At 40.8% G+C, this 12,741-nt stretch overlaps 1 protein-coding gene across 3 annotated transcripts in view; it reads left to right on the top strand.

Annotated features, from left to right (window-relative positions):
- Nucleotides 1–12,741, top strand: part of STS (steroid sulfatase) — a 203,809-nt gene that overhangs the window by 89,915 nt on the left and 101,153 nt on the right. The gene's annotated exons all lie outside the window — the stretch shown is intronic.

The following is a 12,741-nucleotide window of genomic DNA, read 5'->3' as shown; positions in this document are numbered from 1 at the left end:
CAAAAAAAACTAGCCGGGTGACATGGTGGGTGCCTATAGTCCCAGCTACTCGGGAGGCTGAGGCAGGAGAATGGCGTGAACCTGGGAGGCGGAGGTTGCAGTGAGCTGAGATCCGGCCACTGCACTCCAGCCTGGGTGACAGCGAGACTCCGTCTAAAAAAACAAAAAAACAAAAAACAAAACAAAAAAAAGACTTCAAATGTAAACAAATAGGTTAGGCAAGACTTACTTTTTGAAACATAATTTTTAATTAGTATTTTATTAATACTCAATGTATATTATAATGAATTTAACTATGCTAGGTATAATTGATTGTATTGAAACGATAGAAACAGATTGGCTAAATCAGTAAAATGTGAACATTTATTTTAGAAAAATCACAAGTGATTTAAATAGGTATTTAAATCTATAGAAAAGTCTGTTTAGACACAATTTCAGAATGGGTTTTTGCTGTCCTCATGTCAGACTATTTTTCTTTATCGATTTAAAACAGGACCTTTGTTGGATAGTAGCACTATGTGAATCAAATTTCACCACTGTACATACCTTGGATTGAACAAAGCTGCTTTTCTTCTAAAAAATATTGTTCATCGTGCAAATTTTTCTCTGTTTTTAATAAGGCTTCTTCCCTGTCGAGCAAATAGATCAGGAACATTGTCTTTGCTGTGGCAAAGTTTCTGTTATGTAAGCACATTGTTAATTTTCTTTTAATGAACAAATTTAATATAATTACATCTCTAGTTATAAAAATATTCCTTTGTCTCTCTCCTTCCTAATAATGCTGTTCTAGGAATAGCTACTTTCTCCACACACACAAAAAAATGTCATGCTCTTTTGCCAAATTAAGTTTGTTCAGAAAAATAACTTTTAAAGGGAAAATTATGCGGTTTTTCAGAAGTTAATGTGCCATGTTCTTCATATTTTGGAGTGGAGCACCTTTATTTAATTTTTAAATACTTTTATGTCAACTGACTCTGTTTCAATTTTGTGAAACCTCTTTATCAATACCTTGTTCTAAGCCAGGCTTGTAGGAAAGAAAAAGCAAAGTCCAATTACGTCTGCTGGTAATAATTTACATGCAGTGGGATTCTAAGTGGCTCTTTTTGTTTTTTGTGACCGAGTCTCTCTCACTCTGTCGCCCAGACTGGAGTGCTGTGTCACTGTTTTTGAGACCGAGTCCCTCTCACTCTGTTGCCCAGGCTGGAGTGCTGTGTCACTATCTCAGCTCACTGCAACCTCTGCCTGCCAGCCTCAAGCAATTCTCCTGCCTCAGCCTCACGAGTAGCTGGGACTATAGGCACACGCCACCACGCCCAGCAGATTTTTTGTACTTCTAGTAGAGATGGGGTCTCACCATGTTGACTAGGCTGGTCTCAAACTCCTGACCTCAAGTGATCCACCTGCCTTGACCTCCCAAATTGCTGGGATTACAGGTATGAGCCACCCTGACTGGCCATAAGTGGCTCTTAACAAACTTGAGTTTTTCACACATTCTTAATTGGGCTAGATGGTATTTCTCGTCCTAGTCCTGATAATATCTACCCCCGGGCACATTTTGGAGTTATAATGAATGATATGCTGTCACACTGAGCTAACCAAAATCGTTTTATGATTCAGAGATTAATATAGACATGAAAAATTATTAATGGGCTTTTATCCTATTGGGTTCAATTTCAATAAAATGGTCTGCACCTGAACTAACCCTTTCACCACATAGCATAGAAAATGGAAATGAATCTTCTCCAAGGAGCACACACACACACAGACACAGATATGTATGTGTGTGTGTATATATGTGTGTGTGTGTGTGTGTGTGTGTGTGTGTGTATAATGGATCCCTTCTATGGTGGCATCTTGGTGTGGAACAAATTCATAATCTTAATCCTCCAATATTTTTAATTGTTCCCTACCCAGCTAATGGGACCAGTATCTTTCCAAGGGGCAAGGCTGAAGTCATCATTGACTGTTGCCTCTTTCTGACACTTCACATCCAGGCAATTACCAGCTTGTGTTGATTGTGTCTAAAATCAGCTCAGTTCTCTCCAGTTCTCTCCTGCCTGCCCCTGTGCTAGTCTGGACCAGCTTCCTTAAGGGGCTGTGGCCATTGTCGTGGGATCCACTCCAGTTTATGCCCAACCCTTCTGCCAGGGAGCAACCAGAATGTCTGCGGGAGTATAACAAAACCATGCCTGTCACCCCTCGTGTCCTCAATCTCTGCTTCATCACTTCTGAATAAAGATAAATGCCCCCAACCTAAAATAAAAGAAAGAAAAAAGGTAAATGCCCTCCATGTCTGATCATGATGATTTATCCTGACCTCTCCTCCACCTCACAGTCAGAGTTTTGCATGGAAAAAATAACCAACCAATCAATGCACACAGTTTGTAGGAATCCTGCAACATCAGCAACTTATACAATAATGATAGAAAACAAAGAACAGGGAGAGAAACACACCCGTATTACCTGAGTGGCTTTCTAAGTGACTGGTTGGTGTTTTCTCTTTTGTACATTTATAATACTAAAAATACAACAAAACATTTATTTTAAAAAATCAATTTTTGTGTACAAAAATCACAAAGTGTAATAGTCCAAAGTAGGTCTCTAAATAACTAGTTTTTTTTGGTGAGCTTTTAGTTAGTGCTCATACAGAGCCTGAATTTTGCTCTGTTTAATCTCTTTTTTAGCCACTTCCCTTTGGGCTACCCTAAATGCCCTTTTCTAATTCAGGTGCTTTCAACTTTCAGTTATAAAACAAAAATTCATTTTTACATGGTTGCTGAGCTGAGACATGTGTCCTTAAATTGCTTATATAAATTCTGAGACTCATTACTAATGAAACATGTTCTTAAAATAAATTCAACATGACATTTCAGAGCTGCTGTCCTGGGGAGCTTTTTTCCTGTCCTCACTGACAACATTGAACTCCTCACCTCAAGCTATTGGAGTTATCTACCACTGTGTAACAAATTACCCCAAAACTTAGCAGCTCAAAGCAACTCGCGTTTGTTATCCCATTGTTTCTGTAGGTCAAAAATCCAGGCATAGCTTAGCTGGATCCTTCTCAACTTCTAGGTCTCTTTCAGGCTACTTCAGGTGCCATGGCTGTGGTCTCATCTGTGGTTCAAAAGTGGCAGGATCTCTTCCCAAGCTCATTCAGATAGTTGTAGGCAGGACTTAGTTCCTTGCAGGATGTTCACCCGAAAGCCTCATTTTTTTGCCACCTGTTGGCTGGACACTTCTCTCTTTTTCTTATAACATGGGTCTCTCCACAATGGCCACTTACTTCATCCACAGCCAGCAAGCGATATCTAGTTTGCCAGCAAGATAAAGGTCATAATCTTTTACAACCCAATCACAGAAGTGACATCTCATCACTTTTTCCATATCCTACTCATTGGAAGTAAATCACTAGGTCCAGCCCATACTCAACAGGTGGGGATTGTATCAGATGTGAATACCAGAAAGGAAGTCACTGGGACCACTTTTAATTGGCCGACCACATTTTTGTTCAAAACTCTACTACTGCACTTATTATACTCTACGTAACATTTTATTATTAATAATTGTACTTTTAATAATAAGAACTTTATAAGTTAATAGTAACTTAATATTATTAAATAACTATAATGAACAACTATGGCCTCTTACTATGATTCCCTTGCTGAATCAATAAGTACTAAGAACCCAGAAGGAGAGACACTGTCTCTATAAAAAAAAATAAAAATGAAAATTAGCTGGTCATGGTGGTGTGCCCTTGTAATCCCAGCTACTTGGAGGGCTGAGGTGGGAGGATTACTTGAGCCTGGGAGGTTGAGGCTGCAGTGAGCCATGATCACGCCACTGCACTCCAGCCTGGGTGAAAAAGTGATACCCTGTCTCAAAATAAGTAAATTAATTAATTAATAGAAATAAAAAAGGTCCTAAGTGTGTAATTTTATCCTCAAAATAATACTTGTATTATTATTCTTCTCTTACAGAAAAGAAAACAAGCTAAATATATAGCTTGTGGTTTCACTGCTAGCAAGCAGGGGAGAGAGAATGAAAACCTCAATAGCAGAAACTGCATTTCTGACTCCACTGCCCACTTTAGTGGGTTTTGTACTTGTGGGTTTCCTCATTTGACCTGCTAGAGTCTTGCAGGGTGACTGTGTGTCTCATACAATCATAGAACCACCATAGGACTGCTATAATGTCATCTTTCTAGGTTTTGCCCTGTATTTGTGGAATTGAAATGGATTTGGTTGAATTGTCAGTGAATTGCTTTCCACTGGAAAGGTGTAGCTAGACTAAAATGATCCTAACAAGTTACATTTGTCTAGCACTTTATTATTTTGGAAACATTTCTGGGAGTCAGGTAGGGCAAGGTCTTGCTCTGCCACCCAGAGTAGAGTGCAGTGTCACAATCATAACTCACTGCAGCCTCAAACTCCTGGGCTCAGGCCATCCTCCTGTCTCAGCCTCCTGATTAGCTGGGACTACAGGCATGTGCCACCACACCCAGCTAATTTTTAAATTCTTTGTAGAGATGGGGTCTTGCTATGTTCCTCAAGCTGGTCTTGAACTCCTGAGCCCAAACAATTCTCCTGCCTTAGCCTCCCAAACTGCTGGGATTACAGGTGTAATCTACTGCATCTGGTTGCATTTTGGAAACCTTTTATTGCTAGTATCCCAAGTGACTCCCCCATGGTCAAGGTGACATCTTAGGGTGATGTGCAGAAGAGTGATTCACAAGGAGAACATGCCTCCTAAAGACTCATAGCTGGTGGCCTGAGATGAGGCCAGAGCTCTGACTCTTATTTTTCCTCTCATTCTGCTACTTCTTGACAAGCAGAGAATAAAAGCCACCAGAAAGAGAACTAAGGAGAGTTAGGAATGAGAGAGTAGCTGCAACAAAAACAGAGACTATCACATTCCCTGGGTTGGTTATCTTTCAGGAAGAACCGTGGTGATCTGCATTTGCTTTTTATGAAAGGGGGAGATCCTGAAAAGGGAGGGAGGTGAGAGGAGTGTTGGAAGTCGGTCAGGGAAGAGAGAGAGAGAAGTTTGTTTCCCAGGCTGGGAGTGGTGGCTCACGCCTGTGATCCCAGCACTTTGGGAGTCCAAGGCGGGTGGATCACTTGAGCTCAGGAGTTCAAGACCTGCCTGGCCAACATGGCGAAACCCCATCTCTACTAACAAAATAAATAAATAAATAAATAAATAAATAAATAAATAAATAAATAAATATTAGCCAGGTGCAGTGTCAGGCACCTGTAATCCCAGCTAATCGGGAGGCTAAGGTAGGAGAATCGCTTGAACCCGGGCGTCAGAGGTTGTAGTGAGTTGAGATCACACCACTCTACTCCAACCTGGGCAACAGAGTGAGACTCTGTCTAAGAAAAACAGAAGAAGGGTATGGCTCCCAAAGACCAATGTGTAAGGATTCTTTGGGGTTCAGACAGGCAAGGAACACGATGCTGTTGTGCAGAGTATAACTCCTGATAAAAATGCAAGGTAGCAAAAGATTCGCCACATGGACAAGTGACAGAATAAGCAACTTAGAAGGTATGAGAAGAAGGAATGCTTGCAGCCTAATGTTTTCCTTGAAGAGCCTTTTTGGAGATGGTTGCCTATGTGCGTTGGAATTTAAGGGCTTCCATAGCTTGCGGAAGTATATTATACCTGAGAAACATTGTCTGTTAACATTGGAGATGCACTTGTGGGTACAAATGAGAAATTTGCATCTACTCAAATGGTTTGGCATTTCCAAATCCTTTGGTAGATGCTGATCTGCCTACATACAGGAGCAGAGGGAATGAATTGCAATTCTGTTATGTCCAGGAGGTGAAAATTCTACAGATGATAGGGTGGGTAACATGCTAGCACTAACTCAGTGGTTTCAGCTGGAGGCAGTTGTGTTCCCCAGAGGACATTTGGCAATATCTGGAGGACATTTTTTATTTCACAACTGGAGGAGAACAGAGAAGTTGGGGACAGCATCCTGTTGGGGTTTAGTGGGTAGAGGCCAGGGATGGTGCTAAACATCCTACAATGCACAGAACAGCCCCCCTCCCCACCAATAAAGACTCATCCAGTCCACATGTCAATAGTGTTGAGGCTGAGAAACACTATTAACAAAATCTGAGGTCCCCAAGTCAAATATCAACTCATGATAAAAACGTGTTCCCATGTTTTTTTTTTTTCACACAGGAGAAATTGGTTAAGAAGTAGGTAAAGCAGTTTACAGTGCTTGGTACATACTAAGCACTTGAAAAGCTGTTATTTTAAAATAAGAAAAGCTATGTATTTATTTCCTGTATGAAGTGAAACATGAACCTAGTAATGAAGCAGAGACACAGAACACAGCCTCCTGGCTCTAGCCTTCTCGGATATGAATGCTATATGTTGCACTCTTATGGGGATAGGAGGTTATTAAACTCACTCTTTTGCAAATTCCTGGTATTAGTTATGGATTTGTAAGCCATTAAATCTACTTAGGGACCCCGATGCTCCAACCCTGAGCTTTTCGTGGGCATTATTAATGGTGTTTTCAGTTATCTTAAAAACCTCTAGTGTGTCTCACTCTTCATATTTAAAGACAGATGCTAATTTTTGAATCTTCTCTGTGCCCCATAAAACCTTCCAACCATTTAAAAAATAGTGCATGGCCCTGCTTAATTTCCTCTCTGGTTGAACTGGCATGAGGGCCTTTTAATTAAACAGAATAAACATACATTTTTGATTTAATGTGGCTTTCTTTGATACTTGCTTAACCAGCCCCTGCTCACATGGTGTCTACAATCTAATTAGGAAGGGAAACAATAATGTGATCTCAGATTTACAACCCTTCTCTGTCATTATTTATTCATTTGCCTAGTCCACAAATAGTGACTATTTAATGTGTGCCAAGCATGAGAGAGGATGGTAGGTATATAGCCAGGAGGCACTTAGACTTCTTCCTGGCTGCAGAATGCTTCCAGTGCAGCAGGGAAGCTTAAACACAAAATAACTAAAACTGCACTTGCTTGTATCATCAGTGCTGAGAAAGAAATGCACAGTGCTAAGAAAAGGGGAACTTCCTCCCATGCAAGGAATCTGAGACGGTGGCCCCAGATAAGTCATATGCAAGCTGGGGATGGGGGCTAAAGATTGGCCTCTCCAAATTATCTCTGCCCTTCTCTTATTCTTCAGCCTTTCCTCACCTCACTCCAATATGAGGTCCATTGTTAGGATCGCAGTGTTGAAGGTAGGAGAGTTCAGCTTCTATTACCTTCACCTAGCTGTTTAAACAGAAGCGTGCAGCACTTGTACAGATATATTTGCTCATATTTGCAATTTCTCTGTCACGGATGTGGGGCTGGAGCCTGGATTTGCCAGCCAAAGAGTTAACAGATGTTGAACACAATGAAGAATTGTCTCAAAACGGCTGCTCCAAGAAAGGGATAGAACAAAAGAACATTTGTTAGTGCACACATCATCTTGAGCCTAGCCTTAGAAAACCTGTTCACAAGATAAGCCATTGTTCACTCTTTGTTACCAAGTTTGTGTTTAAGGAGTTAAGATGTGGGAGAGGCTTTCAGCTTAGCTGTGGGTCCTGCCCAGCACAGTGTTCGCAGTCTGCAAGGAAGGTAGCAGGGTATTGCATGGGATTTTATGTTAATGATGTTCAAGGGATGATAATTCTCACCCAGGAAGGAGATGATCCATTAGTTACACTCTCAGTCTGTGTCTTAGGCCAGCGTGAAGCCATTACAGATCTTTAGCTGCAAAATAATAATTTTATGATGAGATAAGGGGTAGTTTTATTTCTGGCCTATTTTAAAAGAGAAAAGATGCAAGGCCTATGCCAGGGACTAAATCATTTCATCTGAGACTTTGTATAGAATTCATGTCAAATGAATGTCATAAATTATAAATAAAACATAAGTGTGTCACATAAAATAATTCTATGGTAATAGTTAATGACAGAGCTGAGCTGAATAATCTAAATATAGCATGTGTGTGTGTGTGTGTTTTCATGTAAACATTTTCCTCTCTCATAGAAAGTGAATGTGACCATCAAACACATCCTTGAATTCTAGAATTAGTCCCATGGACTTAAGTCTCCCAAGGAGATAACAGTGAAGAGACTTAAAACAAACAAAAAACTCTTTTGCCCTATTTATTTGAATAAATAAGAGTAAGATAGTCAATCACTCAATCACTTTGCAAAGTTTAGTAATCTAACTGAATAACAAAACTACCAACTCAATGTAGATAAGAAGAATTGAGTGGATCAGGAGGGAGAGAGGGGTGATTGACTATGATTAGTAGTGTCATGTGTGAAGGAAGTACCCCCGGACTGCCAGTCACATAGCTTCCCACATTTACTTTGTCTTCTTTAAAAAATATCATGCTTCTCAAAATACTTCACATTCTAAGAGTGCAGCTGTAAGAACATAGTGTTGTTGATTGCATGGAACAACTGTATAGGATGTTGTAAAAAAAATACTTCCCTTGGAGCTAAGAGGAAAACATAGTTGACACTGAGTTCTCTCTCATTACTGAATGTCTACTCTCTCACACCAGCTTCCTCTTTTGCTGCAATAGAGTAGTATTCAAGCAGGGGAAATTTTTGTCTCCCCTTCTCCCAGCAATGGCTGGTAGAGTCTGGAGACATCTTTGGATCTCATAACTGAGGGGAGTTATACATGCTACTGGCGTATAGTGGGTAGAGGCTAGAGATGTGCTGAATATCCTCCAATGCACGGGACAGGCCCCTACACTAACAAATCATCCATCCCCAAATGTCAATAGTGCAGAGGTTGAGAAATCCTGATTTAATACCATTCATGACCTGTAATGGAAGCCATTATCCTGGGTAATTTGCATTTGTGTGTACTCCTTTACTAAGGCTCAATTAAGTGATTTAGTGAATATTTATTCACTCACAGGGCCATGGGGGAGAACTGCTAAAGAAAATTGAGGGATTATAAATACTTAATGGGAAGGCAAGGTGAACACACATGAAAACAAACCCAAAATATTCTACTTCAAAATGTTGTTGATTTTCTCCGAACCCTAATTATGCGTATTCTATCAACATTTGCAGTGCATACCCTTTGTCTGTTTTTGCAAACTGTCAATTCAGATAATATAGTGTCTCAGTGAATTGTTGCCACAATAATGTCATGTACCAATTCTCTCCCAAGCTCAATAGATTAACACAACAGTGTATATTCTCACTGGTTTGTTTGTTGGCTGAAACAAACAAGCACCAGCCTGCCTGTTGGGCTGCGTCTGCTACAAATGCATTTATTCTGGGGCTCAGGCTGAAAGGGAGGTAGCACATACTAGAGAAAGAGCTTCTTGTGGTGATGGCAAAAGGACAACAGGACCAAGCTAAACATGCAAGCATAACGTTTCTGTTTCTCTCATATCTGATAGCATCCCATTGGCTAAGACAAATCAACATGGTTGAGCTCCAAATCAAGGCAGAACAAGTATACTGTGGTCTCTGTAAGGCCAATGCAAGATACATGGCCTCACTGAATACCAGTGGGTCAGAGAAAGGATTGCATTATTTTAACTAATAAGTTCATTTTAATATTTCCATTTCAAATTTAACATTATAAGAATTTTTCTTAACTTGTTTTTTTAAGATTTATTTCTATTTATAATTGTGACAAAATACATATAACATAAAATTTTCCATCTTAACCATTTTTAAGTGGAATTAAGTATGTTCACACTGTTTTGCAGCCATCACCACTATCCATCTCTAGAATCATTTTCATCTTGCCAAACTGAAACTCTGTATCTATTAAATAATCATTCCCAATTCCCCTGGGATGGAGTACTTATTTAAAAAAAAAATTACCACCCATTTTTAATAGGAACAAAGCTTATTTTTATAGACATAATTGGTATATAGCATGCATTTATAGTTGTCAGCCCAACCTATGCCTAAGGTGTATTCTATCCAGGATACAGACATGTCTTCAGACCCAAGGTGGAAACCCCACAAAAGTCTGTTTTACGGAGATAAAGAAGCCTGTTGGGAAGGAATTCATTCCAAGTTCAGGCCGAGAAGCAATATGGGCCACAGCCAGGGAGCCTGCATTAGAGAAATGGGTTGACATTCAGACCCATGTCCATCAATCACTCAGCAGGGAAGTCTACCTAATTCTCAGGTTCCAAGCAGTAGTAGGTTAATCGAAGGGGGAAAAAAGTGAAGTGTGCTACATCAGCAGCATATAGCTGGCAGCTTCAGGAGTGACCAGTGCAGGAGCTAACCAGCTGGCAGCAGTAGGGGCTTTAGCAGTGTTAAATCCCAGAGCCCATGAGACAGAGCTCAGTATCCTTATCATCAGCCACCAGTGGTGAGACTCAGACTGGGTGGGCAGTGGTTGTGAGGTCCTTTAGACAGGACCTGTTTCTATCAGCAGGAGCAGGAGGCATCACTACAGAGCCCTGGGAAATGCCAGGCATTATTCAGTAGCCAAGGGAACTGCTTGAGTAATTAGAAAAGCACTGAAGTCTCCACCATGTGGAATACTGAAAAACCCTAGAAATACTGGGTTCCAGGGACAATCTGAGAGAGAAGAGCCATAAGGAGTCCTGGGTGCTAGTCTAGAAACCACAGCTTGCTATGAGTATGACTAGGGCAATTCATTGACTCTCTCTGGGTCTTTGTTTTCTCTCCTGAAAGTAAGACAATTGGGATACATGATTTGCGTGGTCTTTTCTAACTGATATTATATTACCTGAATATTATATGGATGTTGTTATATGATCTCAAGCCAGGCTTTACACTCATGCCAGGTTTTGGTTGTAGAAAGTCTGTATTCTTTATTTAATTGATTAATTAATTAGAAGGAGTCTCACTCTGTCAACCAGGCTGGAGTACAATGGCACCATCAGAGCTCGTTGCAGTCTCGAACTCCTGGGCTCAAGCAATTCTCCTGCCTCAGCCTCTCAAGTAGCCGGAACTACAGACATGCACCACCACGCCCAGAAAAATTTTAAATTTTTTTGTAGAGATAGGAACTTACATATTTCCCAGGCTGGTCTCAAACTCCTGACCTCCGCCAGTCTTCCCTCCTTGGCCTCCCAAAGCACTGGGATTATTGGTGTGAGCCACCATTACCAGCCAATCTCTCTGAGTCTTTGTTTCCCCATCTGAAAATAAGAGAATTGGGATGCATGATTTGCAAGACCTTTTCAAACTCAAGTTATATTATCTGAATGTTGTGATTTGCTCTCAAGCCAGCCTTTAAGTTCATGCCAGCTTTTGGTTGTGTAAGGCCCATAGTCTTAAACCATGCTTTAAAAAAAAAAAAAAAAAAAAGAAGGAAAGAAAAGAAACAGGCAATTTCTCATTTCTTTCCAAACATAAATATTAGCTTAAGCATTAAGATAGACAAGGTCTTTGGCATGATGGCATTGTATAACTGGATTATTTCATGCAGTCTTATTTGAGGAATTCAGTAAGAAGTTACTTTGCATCAGCTTTATCTGTATTTAGCATTTAAGCAGATTAAACCGAATTGGGGGCCTTTAGACTCAATGGCAAAAATGGTTTCACGTAATAATAGCAGGGTGCTTTTTACATATTCATGATCTCTGTTTGAACATGTTAAATTCAAGATACCAGATACATGTCTGTATGGAGACCTTAATTTAGTATTTGGGCATACAGTCTCTCTGGACATAAAACCTAGGTGTTTCTAAGCGTTCATTTGGTATTTAATCTCACCAAGACAACATGTGTGTTTCATAAAGGTAGGGAGGAGATCAGGAAAGCAGAAAGTGTCGTGAGGCTCACAACATTTAAAGTGCAGACTAAACAATGGACACTCAGAAGTGGCGCCAGGCCAGGAAATAAGTTTAGTCATTGTTTGATTGTTTCTTTGAGTGTTTTGTACCCAGTTAGCCTACACGTTTGTTTAAATTATTAAATTGATGGTCATATAACTGCACATGCAAATCTGTGTATCTGTCTTCTCTTTAAAAAATGGAAGCTGCTACAAGGGTGACATCCTTTAGGAGGGGTGCAGGCTCTCGGCCAGCAAAGCCCCCTCCCCATATCGATGGCTAAACTCAGGCCATTTCCCATCTCCCATCCAGCCTCTGTAATTATGTGGGGTGTGATCCTGATTCTGAGGTCCATGAATGGGGAAGAACCAGCAAATAGAGACTCGGAAGAAAGAGGGACACAATAGTAACCTCAGGGAGTGTGTTCAAAGAGGAGCGCATTCCTGAGCGAGGGAATGGCCCACTCTGACAGGTGTTGCTGGAAAGCCAGGGAAGAGATTCTGCCACACCGTGTGCACTGGCCTTGATGGCCAGTGTCCTCAGTGACTCTGGGGGAGCTGTCTGCCTGCACCAAGGCTGGTGTGAGGGCAAAAGCAGATGCAGAGTGAGGTCAAGCTCACACGCCAGTTCACATACTGGACTGTCAGTGCTCCCAGATACACGGCAATGAGGGTACAGTGTCAGGAGAGAACAGATAGGTACAGTAAAAGCCCAGACTCCACCACTACACCAGATGCATGTAAGACATCTGCACTGTACTCCCTAAATCTATACACATTTTTAAAAATTAAAAGTAAATAAAATTAGGCAGTGTATGGTGGCTCATGCCTATAATTCCAGTGCTTTGAGAGGCCAAGGCAGGAGGATCACTTGAGCCCAGTAGTTTGAGACCAGCCTGGGCAACATAGTGAGACCCTATCTCCTCAGTAAACATTGGAAAGAAAGAAATTGCCAGGCCGGGTGGTC

The sequence above is a fragment of the Piliocolobus tephrosceles genome, chromosome Y (genome assembly GCF_002776525.5).
Source record: "Piliocolobus tephrosceles isolate RC106 chromosome Y, ASM277652v3, whole genome shotgun sequence".
NCBI classification, from domain to species: Eukaryota; Metazoa; Chordata; class Mammalia; order Primates; family Cercopithecidae; genus Piliocolobus; species Piliocolobus tephrosceles.
The sequence above is the reverse complement of the archived record's forward strand: the minus strand, read 5'-3'. Positions and strand labels throughout refer to the sequence as shown.